The 27539-nt window shown below is 35.4% G+C and overlaps 1 protein-coding gene across 2 annotated transcripts in view; it reads left to right on the top strand.

The window, feature by feature from the left end:
• SPAG16 (sperm associated antigen 16) overlaps positions 1-27539 on the top strand; it is a gene marked incomplete at both ends in the record, with an annotated part of 714501 nt that overhangs the window by 248803 nt on the left and 438159 nt on the right. The window lies entirely within an intron of this gene.

Here is a 27539-nt window from a genome sequence, read left to right on the forward strand (position 1 = left end):
TCTGAAGACATTGTAGTGCTGAGGCGGCAGGATCACGAGGGATAGCACTTTCAGGGGGCTTTGTCAGAGTCCTCTGAGTAGCTGATGTCAATTACAGCAGGCATAAAAGCCAGAATATTTCACTTGGCAGAGGTTTGTGAGATGATGGTAGAGTGAATGAAACTATTAACTTACTTGCACTTTTAGAACTCCATGATGTGTATTATGTGTTGAATTAAAGAAGAAAGAAGAAAACAATTTTTAAAAAAGATTTTCTAAATCTTTTAAAGTCTAAAAATTTTCCAGAAATAATCTGTATTTTATTTTTAAATTATCAGTAAGTGAAAATGTAACATTGAAGAGTAATGTAGTATTATCATTTACCTTAGTATGGGGCATCACTGCCTTTCTCCTGTTGTACTGAAATAGTCCCCTTACCTCCCATTTTGCCTTTCCGGAGTCTTTCTACACAGCGTAGCCAGAGATATTTTTCTAACATGAAAATAGGATGATGATATTCTCTGCTTCAAAGTCTATTGTCTCAACTGTTTATAAATCTTCAGTAGATTCACCCATGGACTAATGCTGTCCAGGAAATTATTCCAAAACTTAGTTGCCTAAAAAAACCCAGGAATTAATAGCTTTTCCTCACCATCTCTGTGGCTCCATGATCCAGGAATGGTTTGACTGGATGCTTCTGGACTAGGGTTTCTCACTCAAGCTGCAGTTATAGGGAAGCTTTGGTTATTAGGGATTTTGTGTGGTTCCATGTACATTTCAGTAAAGTTTGCTCTTGTTTCTTTAAAGAATGCCATTGAATTATGATGGAAATTGCATTGAATCATAGTGTATTGCTTTGGGTAAGATGGCTATTTCCACAATGTTAATTATCCCAATCAATGAAAAGGGAATATCTTTTTAATTCCTTCTGTTTTCTACTTTATGAAAATTATTTTCATTGTACAAGTCTTTCACGTCTTTATTAAGTTTATTGCTAGGTACTTAATTCTTTTGCTGTGACTGTAAGTTGAATTGTTTTCTAAATTTCTTTCTCGTATCGTTCACTGTGTATAGATATGCAGTAGACTTTTGTGTATCGATTTTGTAGCCAGCCACTTCACTATACTGATTATTGTCTTAAAATTGATTGTAAGGAAATAAAATTGCTCATCACCACTGTTCTTCAGGGAATTGCAAATCAAAGCAATAATGACATATTGTGTCATACCTGCTAGATGACTAAAGAGAGTAGTCAGGATGTAGCCTTATTTCCCAAACTGGGGTGGTGACCATCTTTTCCAGAATTTTAAAGAGTAATCAGAGATTGGTTCTGCTAGTATCACCTTTCATTTAACTTTTCTCTGCTCCTCACTGCTTCTCTATCACACCAGAGTAGTCACAACTAGTGTGGAGTACAAAGATTCACTACAGGGAAAGAGAGAAAGAGCCAACAACTTCTTGTCTGGTCCATTTAAAGTCAAACTGGAAGAGATGCTTAAAATGGATGACATATCATAGCATTTATGTTAGACTAGACTAGACATGGTATTTTAATTCCATGAAGTAATTTGAAAAGTCATGCAATTTGATTGAAATCTCATCCATCACAGAAGAAGAAATTTAAAGAGGAAATTGTGAAAAGGTGTAAAGTGATGTTCTTCTTGCACCTTTCCCCTCTCAGTTCGTTCTAGTAACTGGTCAAAAAAAAGTATTAAATGATAGCAAAATATCACAAATTGTATGATATGATAAATAATAGATCTCACAGGTGAACAGAGAAGGAGTTTTACCTCCAGCTCTCTGTATGATTCTGTTAACAACTACTCAATGAGGTTTGATGTAATGAGAGAGGGATCCTGAATCTGTGGTAAATCTCACCTAGGATACTGACTAGAGAGGTGAGGTGTTTACAAGAGGTGGGTGGAATGACTGAAAAACCAAGGTTTGCTGAGCTGAAAAAGACTATAGGAAAATCTATTGCTTTTGCCTCAGAGTGCACAGTAGAATTTCTCAGGGTACTCAGTTTCCCCTAGTGATATCTACTGAGAACTCACAAAAGAGTCCTATATGGGAAAGTAAACTTTAAAATTCTGTTAGCTTCAGAAATAGGCAAGTAATCTTATAATAATTCCTGAGAAGTAAGAACTTTCATACTCTTATTACCTTTTTTTTCCTTCCCTTTGACCCTAAAGGAGAGATAGTAGCATTAGCTGACAAGAAGATCTTACAGTTGAACAAAATTGGAAACCTAGTTTAATTATATGGGGTAGAACATTTATAATTACTAAATTAAAAATTTATCCTTGACTTGAAAATTACCCAAATTGTCCCACTCCCTAATAACAGAACTAACACATATAGCTCTTATTATGTGCAAAAGCATGATTTTAAGAGCTTTTACCTCTATTAACCCTTTTAACCCTTGTAACAACTCTGGGATGTTAGAATTGAGTATATTCTGCATTTTATAGAGAGAACACTGAGGCACAGTTAAATAACTTACCCAAGATTATATCATTTAAGTATCACTGTTTAGGATTTAAAACCAGCAGCCTGGTTCCAGGATATATGATCCCAACACCGTTTTTTATGCTAAAAGTAAAAAAAAAGGTCACAAAGTTATAGACATAGGGATCCACTCTGTGGATGTGATGGAAAGAAAAACAATAGCAAAATTGCCTCTGCAGCTAAAATTCCTTATACAATGTCCTGATTTCTTTCCTGTCCTTCAACTTCTAGAAGAAAGAGTTTAAAACTGATTTCCTATTATGGGCTATGCTTTCTGGTGTCATCACTTTGACTTCTGTGAAGGCTGGAAAAGTACAAGAGTAGAAGAAAATAGGTAGGTTAGAAAGACTGTTAGGAGCTGATGGCTGCCTGAAATAGGTAATGGAGGTGAGATGGAGAGAAGAGAAATTACACACACATGCGCGCACACACACACACCAGATAAAGACTAAAATTGGTGTGGGGGTGAAAATTATGTCATTAATTTTGTGCACGTGAATCTAAGATAAAAGATCATAAAGTTAAAGTAAGGATTAAATTAGATAATGCATGAAAAATACTTTCACCATCTTCTACAAGTGTACAGGAAAGTTTGCAAAAGCTTGGTTCTGGCAGCTTTCATGTGTCCTGAGGTAGGTGATGTAAACCCTCCATACCTTTTCTGCCTTAACTGTGAAGCACTGGTACCTTCTTCTTGGTGTACAGGGGGCCTAACATGAATACATTCTTGTTAAAGAGATTAGCACAGTTTCTGGCACATAGAAACTCTTAGTGGCTCATCTTTTACTGGATCATTTTCTTCTAATCTACCTGATATGACTCCATGAAGTAATTTCTATATATCAATAAATATACATAGTTGCTCTTAGAGGAAGCTAATATTTCATGAATATAGTTCATTGTTCTTACATAAGCAAAGAAAATTGTTTAGACTGTAACCTGTTGGTAAAACTTCTCTGTTTTGTCATGATACAAGTGCAGAGGGTACTGAGATGCATGCATTCACTCTACATCCGTAATGCATAAGACAAAAGGAAAGTGGGCAAATGATGGCAAGCTAACTACAAAGTTCAATAATGTATCAAGTAGGAGGTGATAAAACTATACCAAGGGTTCACATTTCCCTCATCTATCTATTTAAGACCTCTGACAAACTTGTTACGTTCTGGGACATCTTTGACATTTTATGTTCTGTATTCCGCACGTGTTCTCTACTTTGGTTCTCTTTCCTCATATTTAAACATACAGTGACTATGCTGAAGTCAAATCAACTCTTGGTTCTATTTTGTTTTCATCGCAAATGCATGACATTTGGGATAATTATTGTGAACAGAACTTTGATTTTTCTGATTATATAGTTAAAATGTAACAAAATATTTAATTTGTTGCAAAAGCTTTTCTGTACATATCAAAGTGATGATAGAGATAAAGTAACTTACCAGACTGATAAACAATGCCATCATATCATGGCTTGAAATGTTACTTAGTTGATGTACAAGGTAATTTGGGGGTGTCAGTGAATAGTATATAGGAGTATAGGTTGTAAACAAATTCAGCAGTTCTATATTGAAAGGTGCTTAGATCCAGATCCAGATTCAAAGTCTGGTTTCAAGGGAAAATAATGAGATGAGAGTGAAAGAGAGTAACAAAGATGTTTTCTCTAACCAAGATGGGTACCTTAGTGGTGGTTGTGGTGTGGCACGTGTGGTATGGTATGGTGTGGCATGCACTTGAAGGTGTGATCATGTACCTCTGAATCATATACATTGTTGTAAAACAATATTGTCTCAATTAAAAAAAAAATCAAAGAAGAATCTTCCCAAGCCAATAATTTTATATCTTAAATTGCTATTCTTTTGGCGAAATTTATAATCATTTGCCAACACTCTTCTGAATGTAAATCAGCTTATTTTTTGTTGGTAGTTTTTGTGAGGTTAATTTAACTTCTTTCTTTAATTTACGATTCCTAATTACATTCAAAATTAACTTTATACCAGTTAAATCACAGTTTGCTACACTTTATGGATCCTGGAATTTTCTTGTCACTACTTTGTCATCAGTATAATTCTAAAAATTCTGTTTACAAGCTGTAGAGCTGCAGTGGTAAACACACCCAGAATTAAAATGCATTGACAAGTGAAAATAAGTTCTTTGATCTTAGTGGGTAAAGGAGAAATGTAGTCATATACCCCTGAATTCCACTGCTTTCACATCCTAAGGCTTTGAAGTTTTTCTTTCCTTTTCTGTACATACGTTGGTTCATAGTTTGTGCTTTATTTTTCATCTTAGAAGAGTTAGTTGATACACTTAGACTTTGAAGACAGGAGTACTGTTTAATATAGATAGATTCATGAAGAGAGATAATTGTTTAATCATTTCCATAAGGCCAGACACAAGGCCATAGACAACTTAGTTCTGTGAAACACCCCCACCCCCATCTATACTCACAGTGTTGGGGGGGTGGGGTGGCGATTGGTGACTGCCTGACAATCTGCTTGAAATGCATATTCTATCTCAGGTCTGGAGACTTTAAATTCTGTTTTTCTAGCAGGTTTGCAGTCTATGCCCTGGGGATGACAATGAAGAATAGGATTATAGGACAAAGCGAAGGTCAGGAATGTCCTAAATATCTTTTACTTTCACTATGGTAGATTCATTCACATCCATCATCTGCTTTAATCTCATCATAGATCATATTATCTCTAAGATGTAGGAAATTTTTTGAAAAATACAACACAGGTATAACAATGCAGAATAACACGCTCATCTCTCAGCTGATTAAGCAAGGTATGCATTGTGAAATTACCTAGCCTATGAGGGCCTTTTTTTCCATTTTGTTATCTCTTTCACAGAGATGTTAGAAGGATTTAAGATATATATGAAGCATCAAGCCTAGTAACTGACCCATGTGTCTTTAAAAAATTGTTATCATTATTATATGTCTAATTTTAGCGATATATTTTGCCAATCAACACAGAAAAAAACTTAGGTGTTTAAATGTCATATTTAGGGTTGGCCATTACAGATAATATAAATTAAATTATAGGTATAATGTACAAATTAGTGCTTTCATTACCTGATCATTTAAGATACTTAATCATATATCACTCTCCCTTTTGAGATAATGAGTTTTGGTAATAACTGTTCATTCAAATTATGAATGTACTGACTTGCTTATAGTTTTCATTAGTCAGCACTGGGGTGTATTGTGTATGTATTTTTTTTCTCAGCACAGAAAAGTACAAGTCAAATAGTGAACCCTAGTATGCCAATCATTTCGTAATTTCAAGATTGCTAATTAGCATCATGCTGAAATGCAAAGATTATCAGGGCATAATGCATTCATTTATGTTAATGACTCCTTATTTTATCTTATACAAGAATCAGAAATTTCCCTGAGAAGCAAAAAGAATAAAAAACCAACTGGGAGCTTTTAAGAAAATGTTTATGCATTTAAATGTATGATTAACCTATAGTCATATCATAATCCTTTATTTTAAAGGAAATGATATAATAAAATGGAAAATACATTTTATAAAAGGTAAGTTTTTTCTTTATAATGTAACTGATATTTTAGTAACTGAAATGGGAATTATCATAGAAGTACAGGAAATTTTGTCTGCCCTCAAGGAGAAAGAAAAACCACACACAAATAATTAGAGACTAATTATAGTTTAAGCTCTGTGCGAATAGCTACATACAAGTAAGAATTAAAAATGGGAGAAATAGGAACAGTTATGTGATGATGAGACTTCAGGTCAGGTTTGAAGGATATAGTACAGGTAGATGGATAATTTAAAAAAAAAAACCACATCAAAAATAGCATCTCATTTTCTTTTTTTGTAGGAGCAAATAGTAGGTGCTGGTTTGAGAAACTGTACATTTCTTGAACCACACTTTCACATTTGTGAAATAAAATATTCTATAAAAGTTGTCTTAATTACTCTATTCAGTTCCGAATTCCAGACCTAGCTATCCAGGGCAGGAGACAGAAGAGATGTGTACAGATCGAATATGTTAGGTGCTTGTGGGAAATAGGATTGCATAGAGAACCTTGTCCAGACCCTGGCAGCCTTTAGCGTTGAATGACAGGATCACTACCTGCCACTGAGGATGACAGTCAGAAGAGGGTAGCTCAAATGAAATTAGGATAAAGATGTAGTTTTGGATGAAGGATCCAATGGATAACAAAAGACTGAGAACGAAGTAAGACATGGTGATAGTGGAAGGGCTGTGTCAGTAACATGGAGACTAACTGTCTGGGTTGTCAGATCAAAATCCTGTGATGTGACCATTCACATAAACTGGGCTTTGTGTGGCTATGTCAGAGCTGTAGAGGAAAACCTAGATGTCCACAGTATAGTCCAGGGAAATGAGCACAATAAGGTCCACTGCCAGTGAGATAAGGGCATTCTATAACATTTCTGTCACACTCTTCTGTCCGTATCTCACTTGTTACTGAAATTTGAGGGAAATGCGGGTATTATTAATGTGTCCTAAGCTATCATAGTGGATCAGATTTAAACAAGATACATGGCATTAGACAACATATATATATATATATATATATTGTTTCAAATTTTAGAAATAGTTTTAAGGATACAAGCAATAAGATACATAGACAAGAAAGAGACATCTAGGACATTGTCTTAGCTTCCTCAGGCCTTTCTGTGCTGTGCCAGACATAAATCACAGCCCAGAGTAATAGATGAAGTTTCTATAAAGGTAAATCACCTTATCTGATGGGATTTTAAGTCATGATTCATCTGTGTTTTATAACCAGACTCTGATGGGGGTTATGTAACATTTTTCAGGGAGCTATCCTTCAAAAATCTACAATTCTAGGTCTCCCATAAACAAATTAAATGGGGACATTTTGCTAAGAGCATTCTATAGGTAAGAAGAGATTTTGCAGTAGGTATCATCAGTTTATTTACCAGAAGGTACTTTATCAACATACTTACAGGAAGGAAAACCCGGTCACTTTCTTTCCCCATAGGTGTGTCTGTCTCTTTATAATGAGAGAGAGAGAGAGAGAGAGAGAGAGACAGAGAGAGAGAGAGAGAGAGAGAGAGAGAGAGAGAGACGTCACTAAGTCACTACTTTTTTTTAATTAATTTATTTATTTATACAAGCACTGGGTACAGTCAGAAGCGCGGGAGGGTGAGAGAATTCACCAGAGCCAGAGCGGGGAGCAGAGCAGGCAGAAGGACCGAAGTACACTGCTGAGGGGAGCAGCGGGCGGCAGGAGAGGTCTGCGTGCCATGCGGGACCCTCCTCCAGTGGCCGGGGAGCAGCCAGGGATCGAACCCGCGCGCTGCAGAGGCTGCAGGCAGCTTCGCAACCCAGCACTCAACCGCTGCGCCACCGGGGAGGCCCACTAAGTCACTACTTTAACTCCTTCTCCATACCCACTAAATTTTCACAGACTGGGGAGGGAATATAAAAGTTGGGGGTGGACTTAACATAGCTTCTGGCATTAAGCTTAATAATTATTGTTACTTATTGTGAATAGAAATAATAAAAGAAAATCAGTATCCCTTGGGGGAAAGAGCCTACCCAGACTTTATAAAAGAGTTTAGGGAAGAGGAATTGGAGACAGATTTAGCAATCAGAAAGCATGCGAGAGTGAAGCTGAGTATCATGATATTGACAATGGCAACAGAGAGGAAGGAATGAAAGGAAATTAGAGAAATAGAAATTTTGCAGTGCAGTCCAAAGTCACGACAAAAAGATAAAGTGAATTATACTGATGTGTGAGTAGCTATTCCAGTCATCCAAAAAGAAGTAATGCAAATGTGTTTGGAGAAAGGATTAGGGAATATGAAATTGTAGAATGAGAGAAATATAATCATTCATTTAACAAATATGCATTGAACACATTACTCTGTGTTGTTTCTAAGCGTGGGGGATATAAACATGGATCAAAACAGTGATGAAAATAGACACAAATATTCCTGCACTTCATTATGCAATTCTTGTATACCCTCTCTAATATGATCTCATTGCACTCCCAGACTCTGGCCTCAATGGCACAACCATATTCTGAGTTTCCTCATCCTAGAATATGTTTCTATGTCATTTCTCACAAGAAATCACATCAGGAGATACCTCCTCTTGAACACATTTACCTCCCAATCCTGGAGTGTATGCAGTGAGTGCTCTGCTCATATCTCTTTAGTACATTACTCTAACGTCCATGCCACCTGATTTCTAACAGTCAACATGATGTACAAAGTCTTTTCTGTGGCTTCTTTTCACTAATGAAGTTCACTTTGCACACCTGTATGTCAGGCAAGCCTTTTAGGAACAACCCTCAGCCAACTGCTAGCATTAATCACTGTCTAAATACTCCACTGTCTAAATACTCCCTCATCCTTGAAGTTGGAGATCTCTAATGGGTGTGTCCTACAATGCAGAGATTCCCCCAGCAGGATTAAGATCCAGTCACCCATAGTGGTAGCTGGCTGAACAAGTAACCTTTCTTGTCTTATTTAGAATCAATGTAGGTGAGAATAACTGAGTATGACCTTTTTCTTTTTTCTTTTTTTTTAAAGATTTATGTTATCCATACAAGAACGGGGGTGTAGGCCAGAGGTGCTGGGGTGTGTGAATTAGAGGATTCACCAGAGACAGAGTAGGGTACAGAACAGGCAGAATGACTGAAATATACTCCTGAGGGAAGCAGTGGGCAAGATAGGAGAGGTTTGCTGCACCATGTGGATTAGCTCCTTGGCCAAGGATTGAACTCCTGCTGCATTGGCTGCCTATAGCTTCATAGTGCTAAGACTTAACTCCTTGTTGTTGTTGTTTTTTAAGATTTATTTATGCATACAAGAACTGGAGTACAGACAAGAGGTGTAGAGGGTGAGAGGATTCACCAGGGACAAGTGGGGAGCAGAATAGGCAGACTGACTGAAATACACTGCTGAGGGGAATAGTGGGAGAGGCAGGAGAGGTCTGCTGTGCCATGTGGGCAGCTCCCTGGCCAGAGATGGAACTCATGCTGCAGAGGCTGCGATAGCTTCATAGTACTGTGGCGAACCCCTTCCGCCACCAGAGAGGTCCCCAAGACTTAACTCCTTGTGCCACCAGGGAGGCCCCTGAGTATAACTTTTTCTATTCAAAATACTACTTGTTGAATGTGTTTCACTACGGGAACCTAGTTAGAGGTTATTCATTGCCAAGCTTTGCTTTGGAAAAAAGCTAAGAATTTTAGCTGCTGAGAGCTGTTGCAATCAGTCCTATTAGGAAATATGAAAATAAGTTGGGAATCTTCCATTTTCTATCAAAAATGTGTTTGTACAGGTATCACATTGCTCTCATCACTAATTGGCTTTTGGCATTCACTTTGAAAGCTTCAGGAGCTACACTTGCAGAAGCAGACATCAAGAATGTCAAGTAGCCATGACATGACACTACTTATGTCAAGATGAGTCGTGAAACTACTTGGTTTCACTAGTGTGATCACACTCATAATAGGTTGTTTTGAAATATCCAATGCTGCCGAGGAAGCTGATGAATCTGACAGAGGTAAAGTTCTTTATAGGGAAATTAGGATTCTGAATGTCAGAGGCAAATGTCAGACTGTTTTGTTCTAATTTACTCCTTTCAGTTTGAGGATCTTCAAAAGATAGTTAGGGATATATACATGTATTAGACATACTGCTCTGCAAGTGTAATTGGGCACATAGTGTAAAGGTAGAATTTTATCTTTTGGAAAAGTTTATGGGCATTTCCATGCATTCAATCTTGGTATCAATAATTTTTTATAAATTATTTTATATAATTCTTACATCATTTTTCATTTTTGCATAATGTATGCATTTTCATTTTAGTTATATTCCCTATACAATTCCCACCCCCCCCCGGTTGTTTTGATGTAAATCTGACATTATCAAATCACTATCTTAAGCTTCCCAGGACATAATGAATATACACTGGAATTTCAAGTAAATTTGCTTGCCAGACATGCCTAGAGAGAATAAGTCATTAAACTTCATATTATATAGAAATGCTAGTTTTCTAGCTGTTCATTCACCAGTTCATTCATTCAATCAGTCATGTATGCCAGGCACTCAAATTTGAGCAGTGACTGAAATACACAGTTAAAAAAACTCCTGACTTCATGGATATTAATTTTAGAGGGAAGCCAACAGCTGAAAAAAATACAAAGAATCATTTAGATAGTAACAAATGCAATGGAGAAAAGGTATTAAGTGAATGTGATAGGAAATGATGTGGTAGGTTGGGGTTTGAATGGCAATTTCAGGTAAGGAGGTCAGGGGAAAACTCACCAAGTAAAAACAGGAAAGCAGTGAGAGAATGACCTATGTAGGTTTCTATGTAAGAGTCTCTCAAGCAGAGGGAACTGCTGATGCAAAGTTATTCATGAAGAAACAGCAGCTAAGGCAGTGCCACATGGAGAGGATTGAGTGAGAAAAGGAATAGTAGGGGATAAATCTGAGTGATGAATGAAACCACTGGAGGATTCTGAGCAAAGAAAGGGTGTGAATTGACGTCATTTAGTGGCATCCATCTGGATATTATATTAAGAATAGAAAGAGTATATTTGCCAAATTTGGCAATTGACTGTAAAAAATAGTAACTTTCAAATCTTAGTGACTTAACATCTAGCACTTTGGATTTTATTTTTCTTATTCACATACCTAAAATGAACGTGCATTTGGCAGAGAATATGTCTGCTCCAAGCAGTCAGTGAAGGACCAGGCTCATGTGTTTTGCTGCTCTCTTAGATTCCCAGCCCCAAAATGTCTGCGGTGTCGTGCTACCTCTCTGGCAGTCTGGGGAAGAGAAGAGAGCCCCTGTGAAGCAGTGCATATGATATCCATTCTTAATTCCCTGGCCAATACTCCATCATTTGGAAATGGCTGAAGTTGTTTTTAGGAAGAAAAGGAAGTGTGTTTAGCTGAACAAATTATAGTCTCTGCCACTGGAAACAAGCGCAGAAACAGGGAGACTAGTTTCTTTCTGAGAAAGAGATGATGGCAGCCTGGACTCTAGGGAGTGTGGATATAGTGAAGACCTCAGAAGAAATTTTCAAACTATTCTTTCTCTTTACTGGGGGATATGGAGTGGCAATATTAATAGATGCTATATGAAAATTATTTCAGAGATAAATTATGGCTAAGAAATTCTGAATTTCTCTACAGACTTCTTGCTACTTTTCGACTTAAGCAGAGGATTTTTGCTTTTTATTGTTTAAAATAAATGTCATATGTAGTTGTTTAAAAATTTTCAGGAATTACTTTTAATAGACAATATCACATAGCAATTATCCATAGAGTATCCTTTGGGAAGAGAAATAGTTGGTTAGAAGGACACTTTGGTCCTTAACAGACTTTGGGGGACATTTTATCCTTTTTGAAACTTACTTTTCTTTGAATCTAAAATAAATACTAGCTTTTAGAATGCTTTCCTTATAGGGTTACAGGTCAAATATAATATACCTGGAAACACAGTGGGCATAAGTCCATGTTATTACTAGATTGCTGTAGCTAAGAAAGAGAAGAACACACATGAATGTAGAGGCTTTATAAGGGGACTGGATGCCTGACCTCAAGTGGTCTTACAGGATAGCATCACCTTGAGGATAGCCCAGTGGTTTTCTGCTTACTCCCTGGAATTGGTCAAACTAGACTTGCAAAGTCAAACTCTATTTGTTAACACTTAAGATACAGTTGTGTTTAAACAGGACTCTCAATTTATGAATTTAAAATTTTCTGGGACAACTATATTCATGTCTCCCATCCTTGAACACCCTCTTTTCAATATAAGTATATTTGGGAATGCCAAGTGAAGATTTAGACATTTCTTTAATGAACACAAAGGATCAGAGAGGAAAAAGTTAAATTTGTTGGAAATATTCTCTTTAGGCATTCATGAGAACTGATCCACATCAGCCCTCCGCTCTGCAGTGAGCACATCTCTGACAGTGGGTGTCTAGATCACATCTATTATTGGATTGAGAAGATTTATCTTCTCTAAGTGATACAAACTGAGCATCTTTTCCAGTTCAGAACATTTTGCTACAAATTGGACAGGGAACCAATTATTTGATTTAAATTTATTAAGTCATGGTCTCTTTCTACTTGTGGTTTCTTGTGATTATACTGGGTCACCTAGGAATGACCCAGGACTCTTTCATTCAAAGTTGATTAATCTTATCCATTATGTCAGGGCTAATAATTTTTCCATCAGAGGTACCTTCTTTCTGACATGAAAGACCTGGGGTGAATCTGACTTACTGTAACTCCAGGGAGGGAAAGACTTAGCTAAGGAGGAAATGGTAATGCCTATGGTTGATGCTAAATTTTATGAAGCATATTCTAAGTATTTTAGAGTGAATACCACCTAATATCATAAATAAATTGGCTTATTCATAGACTGTCCACCTATTATGTATCTATTTTCTATTAAAATATTTAATTTTGCACATTTAACTTACACATATATTAATATTTTAAGATAAACATTATTTTCCATAATTATTATATTTACAAATAATTTTAAATTCCACCTATTTTTTTCACTTAATTATGGGTGTGATTTTAGTACGTGATGATTCGTTCAATTTCTATAAGAAGATCTTATAATACCTTTTAAAAGAGATATTTATTTGATCAAGAGGAAAAATTGTTGGCCTAAAATATCATGAATGGTATATTAAGAGAAGTTATTTGAAATGGTAAAGTGCGCAAGTATATCTACCTTAAATTTGAAAGTAAAGTTTTATTGTCCATTTTCTCTGGTTTATATATTCACTTATGTAGAGCCAGTAGGTTTGATTTCTTTATGTCTCAGTTTCTAATACATTTGCTTGATGTTCTTTTTCTTATATCAGTGTTATAGACCTTGCCTGGTTCAATGGAATGATCAACATTTTATTGATTCAGTTGCCCATAATATGTACTGTTTTGAACTGTGTACATCGGACCTGGAAAAGTAAATATATTGAAATTCTAAACCCTGATAATTTCCCCCATATATTTGGATATATTATTTGAGATGAAATGTGTGTGTTTTCATTACACTCTATCCATTAAGACACTAAACTCTGATGAAATATTGCATCTTTTATGTAAACACCATCCATATAAATCCATTTGTTGTTGATGTTTTCTGCATTTGTTATGAATAGGAGTCTGTGAAAGCTATCTGATTAATTTGATATAAAGGATTATTTATCCGTAGCATTGGTTCAGCTTATCTGATGTTCTAAATTCTTACCACAAAAAGGTAGATTTTATCTTTGAGACATATACTATATTTGAGATAGCTAAACTTTGATCTTGGCTTTCTATATAAAGCTCAACCTTATATATCTACTAACATTTGAGATCACAGATTATTGTCAGAAACTACTTCAGTTTTTAAAATTTGTAATTATTTTAGACAATTTTAAATTTATCAAATTTTTATTTTTTATTTTTCAGTAACCATCATAAAATTACCAAATGGCCCATTTATATTCAGTTATAAAACATAGAGAGGGTCTAGGTGTTTTATTCAAAAGTATTTTATGAAAATGCTTTTAAAAAGAGTGATCATATCCCAAAATGAAAAAAGTATTTTTTGGTGCATTATTCAGAAGCACTTTTATTCAAGTCTGCTTAATCAATAGAATTTGGGTGAATATCTGTTTAGATGTTTTCAAATAAAATACAAATAGGTTTTTTACTTTCCTTAAAAACATACAACTTTTTAAAAAAATCTAAATAAAATTGCCTTATTATGAGTTTATATTGCTTTCCTTCTTAAATTTTTCTTTTTTAAATCAAATTTAAAAAAATATGAAACTATCATTAATTTGGTTAGTGGCTATTTTATTCAGTGTTTTAAAAATAGAGAATATGTAAATATAGCTTATGCACTGAATGTTATTAGTTAGATATATTTATTGCATTTATTTTTATCTGTACATCTATTAACGCATAACATAAATTAGAAGTGTAATCTGAAAGTAATTATAAATCTTGTTATACACAATTTTGTGTCATTTTACATATCCAGACATTCATACATATGCTAAAATTACTGTCACATAATCAATTTAAATATGATTAGCAAATTTATTTCTCAGAGCTTAAATGAAAACAACAGTGTTATTAGTATCTTTTAGGGTATAAAAATTCATTCATTTGACTTAGTCTGTGCCAGTTAAGACATTCAGAAAACTTTAATTGCTGTCACACACTTTCAACTTTGTCTCTTTTCCCCCTTCTACTACATCAGTGTTTTTCTGTGTATTTTCAAAGTTAATATAATCTGACAGCATGTATGCAGTTTAATGATCTGATTGTCAGTTATCCAAACAAGTTTTTCCATCCTAGTGGTATGAGTCTGCTTGGCATGGTAGAAGTTCCAGGACTCACACTGATGAAGGAAGGCAGATGATAGCAGTACTTAAAAAATTCAGTTGTATTTTAAATTATCAATTTAAATATAGCAAATTATAAATTTAAACTGCTTAAGCTTAACATCTTGGCTACCAGCTACTACTCTTTATGAAAAACATCCTTGTTTATTGATTCAAGTTAATATTATTTTTGTAAGTTCTATTTTATTTTGTCCTCTGTTTTCCTTTTTGTAGTTTCTTTACTTGGATTGCATATATTATTTTTCTCTATGAAATTTATTTACTTGGACTGCATAAATTATTTTCAAACCTGTCTTCTCCTGGCCCATTTTCCTTCTGAATAATTTCAGCTGTTTTTATACATGTTGAGCTATGGGAACCTGTATAAATATTCAATATATGTGTCATTCTGTAACATAATTCATAAATTATTTTCAGTGAAAATCTCATTGAGATGCTTCCATTCTTATTCTTCATTTACAAAGTGTTCTGGCCCTCTTGGATAATATGCTGAGACCTGGCATAATTGTATATTGTGTATATTGACAGTGACCTGAGTAGAAGACCCTATCGTATTCTAGTAGCAATAAATACATTGGCTAATAGGGATCAAAAAGAATAATATATATACACACATATATTATTATATTTGTTTCTCCCTGTATACTGTCAGGGAAAGTACTCCAATAACTCTGAGTTGTTAATGAGACAAACAGAAAATAATATACAAAGACTTTGTAAAGATTAATAATGCAATATTTATCCAAACACATATTTTCTATAAAAAGGTTAGTAATGCTGGCTTTCTGCATTCAGAGACAATTTTACTTCACTTTCAGCATTATAGGAAACACTGAATAAAAAGATGTCAACAGTTAATTTGAAGTATGTATCATAATGACTATATGAAGAAATTAAATCATACCTTCATTTTACCTGCCATGATTGTTATAAATGAATAAAATGGACTATTTGAATCTCTATTATGAAGAGCTATTTGCAAAAAATTGAAATAATACTTTCTTATTGTAGACTTTTTAAAGTTGTTTCCACACTTACTCTGTTTCTCTTTATATAGTGTGCTCTCTTGTTTGTAAATCCCCAAAGCCTAAAAATACATATTCCTTTATTTAAGTGGTAGCTAACTAAAGTGGATCAACACTCGCTCACCTTTCTCTTGCCGACTTTTTTGTACTGCAGAGGTAGGAAGTCAAAAAACTCCATTTCCCAGAACCACTTGAAGCTTGAGTTCTGTATGTAATTTGATCCTGCCGCTTTATGTACTTGAGTGAAACTTAGAAGGTGGAATATTGAAAAGCCTGCTTACTTCTTTTTTTTTTTTTTTCCTGCTGGTGAACTCTGGTGGATTTCTTTAATATCTGTTGTTTCCATTTCTAGGATCTGGATTCTTGGATCAGGGCTGTATCCTTACCATAACACATTCCTAATCATGACCAGCTTCTTTATCAAAGAAGAGCATTACTTTCCCAGGTGGTCTGGTTCTCTGGAAGAGCTACATGATTGTTCTGTTAAACAGTTTAGTGTCTGTCTTTCAGCCCACACTGCGATTCTGCAAGTCTTTTCAGAATTTATAATACAGGTTTTTTTTTTTTCCCCACTTATAGTGTCATTGTGTCTTTTGCATTCGAAACCACTAATATGAACAATAATATATGTTGTATTTTACTTATTTCAATTGTTAAATATTTTACCAGAGAAACATTTACATGTGGTAAGATAGACCAAAAAAGTAGAGGTGATCCTAAAATAAAAAGATATTTATTCCCTGACCCCGTCTGTCCTACTTCCAATTGCTTTAAAATTTGGGGGTGGGGGGGTGTGTTCTTGTGGCTACTTCCCATCTCTGAATAATGTGGCTATTGTGACAATCTTGATTTGCTCACATCAGACATGTTCTATTGATTTTCTGTTAGGTTACATTTATATTCCTTCCCATCTTTCCCCACAACCACCCCGTATAATTATACTACCATTTTTATTCCCTTATTGATTATGTATGAGACTTTAAATATCTAATTCTGCCCCCTTTCTATCAACTCTAGGAATAAAATCTGACTCCCCTCTCTGTCAGGTAAGGGTATTTCACCCTTACCCTTCCCTGACCTTGCTGTCCTCTATCTCATACATCCATTCTGTCTATTTCTGTAGGTATAATAATTACAGTAAATAGCATGTTTCATTCTCTTAAGGTTTTTATTGAACTGCAAAAGATTTTTGAAGTTTCATTTGAAATTAATTTTGCTTTCAAATTTGATTATTATCAAATTTCTCCTGCTGGATTGTTCATGATTTTATTATCTATTCTGATAATCATTTAGTGCCTGATCTTTCAAAGTAGAAGTTTCATTTTAGTCTATTCTTATAGTGAAATTCCTCCATTGAGGTTTTTTTTGTTTTTGTTTTTTTTTTTTTTAACTGTTCTCAATTTTTTTTTCCCTTGGCTTTGTAAGCTTTCTATTTTGTGAAGCAACTACACAGAACACTAAAAAATATACTAAGTATACTGGTGAAAAAAAAACAGGTTGATGTTTTATTTCAGGTTTTTAAAATGTGAAGATCATCACTTTGTTAACTTTATTCAGTTTGTGATAGAATAACTCCAGCGGACAATATACAGAGACTCCTTGCTTCCTTTCCTGAACAATAAATGAAAGTTTGCAAGCTATTGTTCTATGTATACAGGTTATTTTTCTGAGAAGGTTTTCTGTGTTCTTTTTTAAATTGAAGTACATTAGCCAATTCTATGCTAACAAAGTTGTGATATTGTTGCCATCTTATGTCATTTAGCTTAGTATTTTCTTATAATGCTTAAGGCAATTTGACACTTGAGATTTTACTGAAATTTTTTTTTGTGTGTGATTCATCCAGATTATTTTTTATTATACAAGATTCTTCTCGGGTTCTATCACAACTTCAATATATAGTATATGAATTATATATTATTTATAAGTATGATAAATATATATTCAAATAATGGATCTTAGCTTTTTGTAGTATTAACTTTCAAGCATGTTTTAGTTCCAGTAGGTACAGGTAGAGAAGAAGCACAGACTAGGAATAGGTAGATCCAGAGTCAGATACCTTGTGTAGCTCTTTGCATAGCTTTAGGACTCGCCCTATGGGAAGATGGTGATACAGGTGACAGTGTCCGGTGTGGATATAATGTGAATGTAATGTGCAAGGCCCATAAGGATACTTGTAAGTGAACTACTGGTGTCATCACTGTAGATGGTCTGAATGGTTTGGACTAGATTAGAGACAGAAAGACAGAAAGACATGTGGTTTTAGGGAAAAGGGGATAGCAAGACATAAATAACTAAGTTATCAGGAAGCTAGAGAACATGCCACCTTTGGGAGGGAGGCAGACTACTATCAAACAGAAGCATATTTCCAGTTGCATATATTTAGAAGCCATGGTATAGGTGAGAATCAGAGATCTCAGCCCACTAGGCATGATCTATCTTAGGAGTTCACTCTAACCTAGTATTCATCAAAATGTTATCCATTGTTTTCCCTTGAACTTTGGCTAAAAATTCATACTCTGAGTCCTGTTCCATTTGTTCAGCCTGTGATAGGATCCAGAGATCTTATCAAATTTGTTGAGAAATCCTGATAAATCTTTAAATTTGTGAACACATTTCTAATCATGTCAGATACTGGACTTAGGAAGACAATTCCCTAGGGATTTTATTTCACTTGCTTACTCCCCTTCACTTCCAAGTATTTAGAATAGCCTTCCTAATCTACTGTCCTTGTCAGTGTGATTAAAGGGCTGGAAACTGTTCCTATGGCTTGAAAACTTTTAATGTAGCCATGGATGGCAGTGAGAACAGAATGGGACTGAGCAAAGTTTGCTCATATCTACTTTGTCTTCTGTACTAGTTCAATTTGGGAATACAATATGAAAGTCCATTTCAACATCAATAGATTATACTGTGCTTCCCATAATGAGCCCTTAAAAATTATGTCTAATGGGTGGAACTTCCTAATCAATATAAAACAATGTATATGACATTATAAATCTATTACAGTTTATGAGATCTAATTTCCTTTTGTAATCTTCATGGATATAAAAAATCTGTTTTTTCTTTAATAAGAGAGCTAAAATGTATCAAAAATAAGTCTTAAATATGTTGAAAAATATTTCATAGCTTCACAACAAGTTTCTTTTTATTCATACGATGAATACTATTCCTTGTCTATTAGTTGAAATAAAATCATCTGCTCTGTGTTCAGCTGCATTAAGCTGCAGAAGCATTAGGGGATGTTAAGAAATGTGATTTTGAGTTTACCTGCTGACTTTTTGATGGCAATTTATTATAAGAAACAGTTAATAGTGATATCTTGCTGTTGCACTTGAGCTTGCTGCTGGAGGTTGTAATCCAGTCTTGGCAAACCTGTAATTACTACTTCCTAACTAATTCTAGGTTTTCAGTGTTGAATGTGGAAGTGGATATGTTTAAAGTTATCAGGTGTAATACACAAATAGGCACAGTGATCAAGAAATTAAAATTTTGGGTGTCAATAACATATTTTTAAATGGTACTGTCATTTTTCATGGTTACAAATCCATTTTTCAAATAGAAATATTTTTGTTACAGTTTTATGAATCTGTGAATTACAGCTTTGAAAAAGGTGAAAACAGTGAAATTTTAAATTTAAACTTAAATACCTCTCACTAGTTATTCAAGTTAAATATTTTAAAATGTTTTTTCTCTAATAACTAGCACTCTGTATTGTGCAGAAGCCATAAGTATCCGTAAAACGGAATGTAAAAAAGTTACTATGTTTATTTGGAAAAAGTCATGATAGAGTCATCATTTCTCATTTTAAATATATAGATAATATAAGTGATCCACTAAAAAGATGAACGCCCCTAATACAGTTTAATTTTGCAAATGAAAATATATATCATCCATGAGGATGAAATCTTTCTCCTTTTTTTATCATTTAATTTTCAAGTGTTTTAGGTACTGTATTAGGTACAGGGACTAGAGTTCTGAACAATACAAAGAGTTTGCTCTTGTAGACCTGGATTCTAATGGTGGAGGTAGAACTAAGCAAGTGAACAGTTATTCCAGGCTGACAGGGCAATGTCTCAGATGATAGTTGTAGTGGTAATGATGACGTCTGCTTTAATATGTACTTTAAAGATATATCATATTGCATTGCATATCATGTACTTAGCCATATATTGTGTATAATGAAATAGTTCACAATGTTATCCAAGATCATGCAACTAATAAGCTGACTGAGTTAAGATTAGATCCTTGGTCTGGGAAGAACCCCTGATACCAGTCTCCGGGATCAGTAAGCTTGAACATGACAAACCAAAGGCCAGGAGCCTTCCAGGGGGGAGTTAGAATATTCAAACATAAGTAATTTCAGCAACATGATGGATGTAGCTGGTATGATTAATATCCAGACAAATGTCTAGACAAATTGATCAATGCCTTTGGGGGCTTGGCCTGCTTGGATTTGTACCTGCACACTTGCTTTTGTATCTGAATTTATACCATTACACTAGTCTGGATAATAGACTTTTCCAGAGATATCAGTGGATTTATAGGATCCTTAGGAGTGGGAACCCAAATATTAAGTACACCTCAGATTAATTAAAATTTAATGACCTGTGTGTGTATATGCATGTGTATTCACAGAAAAGAAAGAAAATAAAGTCGTCACCTAAAGTTAAGTGCTGTAATGATTGTATTTTGCACCCATATCTCAATGGTGGTCAGTAGTGACTAGCCTTTCTTTAGAAGTGGTCTTGAATGCTTAGATCTAAGGAGACTTAAAGGAGTTGCCTTTATGCAGTAAAGACAAAATAAGGAAATGAAATGGGAGTTTGGAATAGAATTCCTGCTAGATGGAGTATAATATAGTGGAAAGAACCCAATATATATGAAGCAAAGACCTTTATTGAAGATTTGCTTTGTTCTAATGAGTTACTTAGGACAATTTACATACGCTCACAGTCTCCTTTAGGGTGTGTTGAGGATCAAAAGAAATAAACCTTATGTCAGGGAGGAATTCTTAATCTGAAGAGCAGTATTGCCCAGATGTGTACAATTGGGCTACTTTTGGCCTATGAACCAATTGAAAATCAGAAATCAGATCCAGATGTTAAGGATGCAAGTTCATTTCTCTCTTCACAGTCTCAATAAATTTCTATGATACCCTGTGAGATTCAGAACTACTGCTCTTAAGTGTCATATAAATATTATTTTGATAACTTGAAATGAAGGTAATCAGTAATTATGAAAAATGCTGACTCGGTGGCTGAAGAAATAGCAGATTTTTAAATGTTGAGCATTGTTATTTTTATCCCTTTTACCTAATTTTTTCACTGTTTTGCCTACTAGGGGTATTTTTTCTTTGATAGTTTTGGGGACAGCACAAATGATTGCTTGGAATAGTTTCCTTTTTAGCTTTGTTTCCCCACACTACTTTGCATTGTTCCTATCAGTATGTGTGACATTGGGAAAGAAGAAAAAATGAATATATACAAGCTGTCAGTTACAAGATAGGAGAATAATCTGCAAAAGACAAAAAATTGACAGTAAGCTGGAATGTAGCCTTCGATTTACATTCGCAGCTTACTTGATGATAGACAATACTGCAAATATTTTTTTAATTTTTTTTATATATACAAGAATCAGGGTACAGGCCAGAGTTTTGGGGGGTGAGAGGATTCACCAGAGACAGAGTGGGGAACAGAACAGACAGATCAACTGAAATACACTGCTGAAGGGAGCAGCAGGTGAGTCAGGAGATGTCTGCTGCACCATGTGGGTCACCTCCCTGGCCAGGGATCGAACTTGTAGTGGTTGCTGTGAACTTCATAGGTTGTGTCTTAACCCCTTGTGCCACCAGGAAGGCCCCCAATATTGCAAATATTGTTTTCAAATACTCTGAAAGAAATAGAGAACATGCAAATTAAATAACTTCAAGGCAATTATTTTACTTACATTGCTAAATTATTTCATTTTTAGGCTTGTCCTCAGTCTGAAGTCAGTTCTGATGTTATTACTTGGATAAAAACAAAATATATGAAACTGCTAAGAGTAAATGTGATTAATTTTCCCAAAAGCTATTATCTAAGAAAAGAATATAGGGCCTCCCTGGTGGCGCAGCGGTTGAGCGCTGGGTTGCGAAGCTGCCCGCAGCCTGTGCAGCACAGGTTCAATCCCCGGCTGCTCCCCGGCCACCGCAAGAGGATCCCGCATGGCGCAGACCTCTCCTGCCACCTGCTGCTCCCCTCAGCAGTGTGCTTCAGTCCTTCTGCCTGTTCTGCTCCCCGCTCTGGCTCTGGTGAATTCTCTCACCCTCCCGCGCTTCTGACTGTACCCAGTGCTTGTATAAAAAAAAAAAAAAAAAAAGAATATAGAGAAGATTGTAAAACTATGAAATATATAATTATAAATAATATATTTAACAAGAGCAAATATTAGATATTTAATATCCTAGTAAATATATTGCCATATAAAACATTCATTTATGTTTATATCTTGCTATTTCATTTCTCAAAAAATGCTTCTGAGAAAATAAATATTTTAAGAAGAGAAGTCTGGGAGAACTTGGTGACAAGTATAAATGCTCAACTCAGGCAGAGGTCCCTGCTCTCCAATTATGTCTGAAATGCTTCTTACTGTTCGAGGCCTTTTCCTCTTACTGTCACTGAATCAGATGGAAATAGGCACGCCACCAAAATGCAAAACTGGAAAAGCAAAACAGGAACTTCTAGGATACTTTTTGATCATGTTTAGAAGAATGAAAGTAGATAAAGTAAGCAGATTCTCAGATAGGGAATCCATTCCACATTCCCTTGAGAGTCTTTATTTGTATTATTATTTAATTGGCGCTGCTATCTTAAATATCTCCAGATACACTCCCATTCCTACCCTCCCCAAAGTCTTCTCTTAAAAATACAGGTCCCAATATAAATAAGACATTAACTGAGAGCCAAGGTGATAGCTGCTAATTTGGAAGAATTGCTTTGTGCCTAACACTGAAGCTCTGAAGGAATTCTATTTCTGCTGGTGATGGAGATTTGATTGTGCTGGAAATTAATGCTTTGATAGTTGGAGCTGGTATGGAGATAGAGCATACTTGAATAAGAAGTTACATATAGACAATCTTAGGACAGTGGGGTTAGGAAAGAGAAATGCAAAGAAATGGGAAAGTGTTTGATAAATGTTAGCAACTTGAAGTCACTGAGAACAACTGCAATATTTGTCTGAAACTGACTTTGGACTGAAGGGGATGATGAGGTAACTGGATCCTCCTGCAGGTACTGAAAAGTCATCTAGTGGCCTCAATGTGACACTTCAGTTGCCTCAGGAATGGAATTTCTGATTCTGGGCTATGAACAAAAAAAGCAAACTTGCACATGGATTTTAGAAAAGGCCACTTATGGTCTGATTCCATTTACAAGAATTATTCAGAGCTGGCACTGCCACCAGAGAGATAGAAAGTGGTTTAGGAGCAGGGATGACATGGGAAAATGCTAACTCTATGGGTTTCTTTATTGGGTGATAAAAATATTTTAGAATTAGACAGTGTTGATGGTTGTTCCGCCTTGTGAATATACTAAAAATGGCTAAATTGTAGGTTTTAAAATCGTAGGTTTATGTAAATTATATCAAGAAATCAACATAAGTTGGGAACTTTCTGAATTTATCTGTCAGCTCAGCTATGAGATAGACAAACTGCCCTTTTCAAGTTATTAAAGCAGTTAGTCCAAAGTAAGAGTTAATCCTGCCATCATTTACTGCTATGGTATAAGCAAGAGGCTAAAATCAGATCATGTGCTAACTCCCTCTGTTTGCCCCCCAGTTGAGAGTGAGGTGGAACAGCACAGAGGTGGATTTCTTTTCAATGTTGATGGAGTCCCAAACAAAAGACTTCAACAATTTTATGAACCTTAGGTAGGGTTAGGGTGGAGGACGAGGAAAGACCAGGAATAGGAAAAGTAAAGCAAAGGTATTGAGTCAGAGTGGGGAAAAGTATCTTCACCTCCCTCCACCCCAGTAAGAGGTCTGAGCAGAGACACTTGAAGATCTCAGCCTATGGATGGGCTAACTAGATAAAAAGACCTGGAATGAAAGCACCTGGCTAGGAATGCAAAGAACGTAACTGGCCAGCGGATCCTGCATCCTTGACTGCAACTCCCTTCAGAGACTGCAGCACTGTCTTCAGCAAGTCTGGTGCTATGAGACCAGCTTTCCACCATGAGGCTTCCACATAAAGCCATAGTTATTTCCCTGAAAAATCACACAAAAGTTTATTTTTTGTGTTTAAGACTTATTTATTTGAATTGTCATATTTTTTATTTTGTTTCTTTTTTTTTAATTGAGGTAAGATTGGTTTAAATCCCTATATTTTACTTGGAAGTATAGGATCATACCCCTTCAGGTATATGTAACCATACCATCCCCACCACCAAAACACCCATAGTCCTACACAGTATTGTATTATTATTTTTAACAATGTGGTAACAATGGTTTACAATACTGTATATGACTGAGGGTTGTAGGTTCAGCCCTTTTCAGGTATATGTTACCATACCACACCTATTAATCCTCCACAATAGTGCATTTGGCTCCATCCCCTTTTGCTGCCTATCTCTCACCTCCCCTTTTAGTGGCCTTAAATCTGTAATGAGATTACTAGAGTTTGTTTTGGTCTGGTTTTGTCTCTTCCTTTGTTTTGTTTCTTTATATTCCACATATAGGTGAAACCATCTGATATTTGTCGTCTCCTTTTGACTTTTTTGCTCTGCATAATCCCCTCTAGTTCTTTCTGTGTAATTGTAAATGGCAAGAATTCATCTTTTTTTAGTATCTGACCCTATGGATGAATTCCATTGTGTATATGCCACATATTCTTTCTCATCTGTTCTTGAGCACTTATGTTATTTCTGTAACTTGGCTATTGCAATAGTGTTACAATGAACATAGGAGTACATGTATCACTTTGATTTAGTATTTTTGCATTTTCAGGTAGATACCTAGGAGAGGCATTGTTGGATCATACGGTAAATCTACTTGTAATATTTTGAGAAATCTCCATATTGTTTTCCATAGACACTGACATTTCCATCAATAGTGTCCAGGAGTTCCTCATTCCCTATATTCATTGGTTCCATATGTTAAAGAACTGCATTGGAATAGTCTTTAACTCAGTTTTGCAAGGATAGAGGAATTGGGCTGGCTTTTAAGAGATGCCTACCAGGATAAAGTAAGATCTTATTCCCATTGTAAGTCATGAAAATAGAAAAGGAAGCAATAAGAAGGAGTGTATCCAGTGAAGAAGGAAGGACATGGTACAGTGCCCACAAACTAAGGTGTCATCTGAGTCCTGGACACAGTAAAATAATGACTTAAGTGTGAAGTATTAGCTCAGAGATTGGTGAGAGCAATAGCTGGTAAAAGAGGTAAAGACTGAGTAAAGAGGACATTCTAAGACAGAGAAACAATTGAATGCATTAAACAGGGTGATGACATAATCAGATTTACATTACATAAAGTGTCTTCCTGATGTCTATGCCAAGAATGAATTTGAAACGAGAAAGGACAAAGATAGGAATGTTATTTTAAAAGCTCTGGCATTAATTCAGGCAATATAATTGTGTTCTAATTTAGAATAGTGGCCTTCATAGTAGAGAATGGTATATAGATACCAAAAATTGTTAAGATTTAAAATGCACAGGGGCTAGGGATTAGATATGAAAGGTATGGGAAAAGATGTAAATTTCTGGTTTGGAAAACTAGATGGACAGTGGCACAACTCTAAGCTTAATACTACAAAGAAGCAAAGAGATATTCATGGATATTTCTAAGCTCATTATTGGCATAGTTACACTATTATGCATATATTTACAGTATTTAGTTTCATTATTGTAAAAATCAAGGCATTTTTATTGCCATACATAAGGTTACACTCATAGGTATGTATATTTTTATAGATCATTTAACAAAAAAACTTTTTTTAGAAATTGTTATACATAGCTGTATAGTATAGTCATAAAAATCTAATGCACCCAGACTGCATTAAGACAATATCAAAAAAATAAATAATATATTACAATATGTGAAAAAGGGAGGGGCAAAAAAGGGGAATAGGATGACAATATTTTTTATTTTTTTTTAAGATTTATTCATTATACAAGAGCTGGGGTACAGGCCAGAAGTGCGGGAGGGTGAGAGGATTCACCAGAGACAGAGTGGGGAACAGAGCAGGCAGACTGATGAAATACACTGCTGACGGGAGCAGCGGACGAGACATGAGAGGTCTGCCCCACCATGTGGGACCCTTGCCAGCTGGCCGGGATCGAACCAGCACTGCAGAGGCTGCGGACAGCTTCGTAGCACTACGCTCAGCCCACTGTGCCACCGGGGAGGCCCTATTTTTGATGTTTTGTGTTTGTATTAACTATGAGAAATCCACATAGAAATATCCAGTGATCAATCATCTATATAGGTGGCCCAGGAGAGAGATAGGAGTTGTGACTCTGTAGAGTTGAAAATCATCAGTCTGTTCTTTTCAGAGATGAAAAGCAGAGAGTATGGTTAAGTAGGACAAATATGCATCAGAAAGAAAAGCTTAAAACCACAACAATAACAACTAGATTAACAAAAGCATTAACAGAAGACAAGTGAAGAGGGAATGTAAAAATAGAGAATGGGTAAAAAAAGTGGTCAGAGAGGTAACAGGGAATTCAGACAAGTGGTGTCCTGAAGTTTAAAGAAAATGATAAGCACAAGAAGGAACAGTCAGTTGGAAACAGGCTGTGTGTCAGGTTCACAAAGGACTGGACAGGAACTAATTCCTGAGCATCCAGCTCACTGGTAGCCCTGCCAAGATCTCTCTCAGTAAAATACTGGCAGTCAATGCAAAACATCAGTGAATTGAATGAGGAAGTATACAAGGTCAATATTTTTTTATAAGTCAAAGTTTTTGAGGAAACACTTATCAATTTTGTATGGCCAATTCCATTTTTCTCTTTTGCATTTCAGTAGGCTATCTAGTTCCACTATACGGAAATTTCCCATAGTTCATTTGTAATAAGATGTAGATATAAGCTAGGCTCAGTCAAGTGTTCTTTGAATTGAGAGCTGTTGCTAAAAAGCAATACCTTTTCAGGCAGTAGCATTGGTGACAGCACATCATTTGGGGGGGGTGGTAAACTAGCGTGAGAATTGGCACCCAATTCTCATTGCTAATAGCAGAGACACTGACATTGGAATCTTCACAGAGGATTTACTTGGTATGATTTTGAATATCGTCCTCCATGGAGATGGAGGTCACTAGCGAAGGCATAAAAAGAACATCAAAACCAAAAAAAAAAAAGCAAGGAAATGGATTCTCCCATTGATTTTAATCCATGAGAACCATATCGGTCTTCTAACTTACAGAAGTATAAGATAATTAAGTTGGGTTGGCTTATATCACTGTGTCTGCAGTAATTTTCTACAAGAGCAATAGAAAGCTAATATAAGGTCAGAGCAAAAAAAGTTACATTTCTACTTTTGAAAATTAGACAAAAATGATGAGAATCCCCCCCCCATTCTCCTATTTTTGCTTTGCCAGGAGAGTAAGAAAGAAATTAGAAACCTGGAAGAAATATTAACATTTTTTTTTTAAACCT

Source organism: Talpa europaea (assembly GCF_964194135.1).
Source record: "Talpa europaea genome assembly, chromosome: 1".
NCBI lineage: Eukaryota > Metazoa > Chordata > Mammalia > Eulipotyphla > Talpidae > Talpa > Talpa europaea.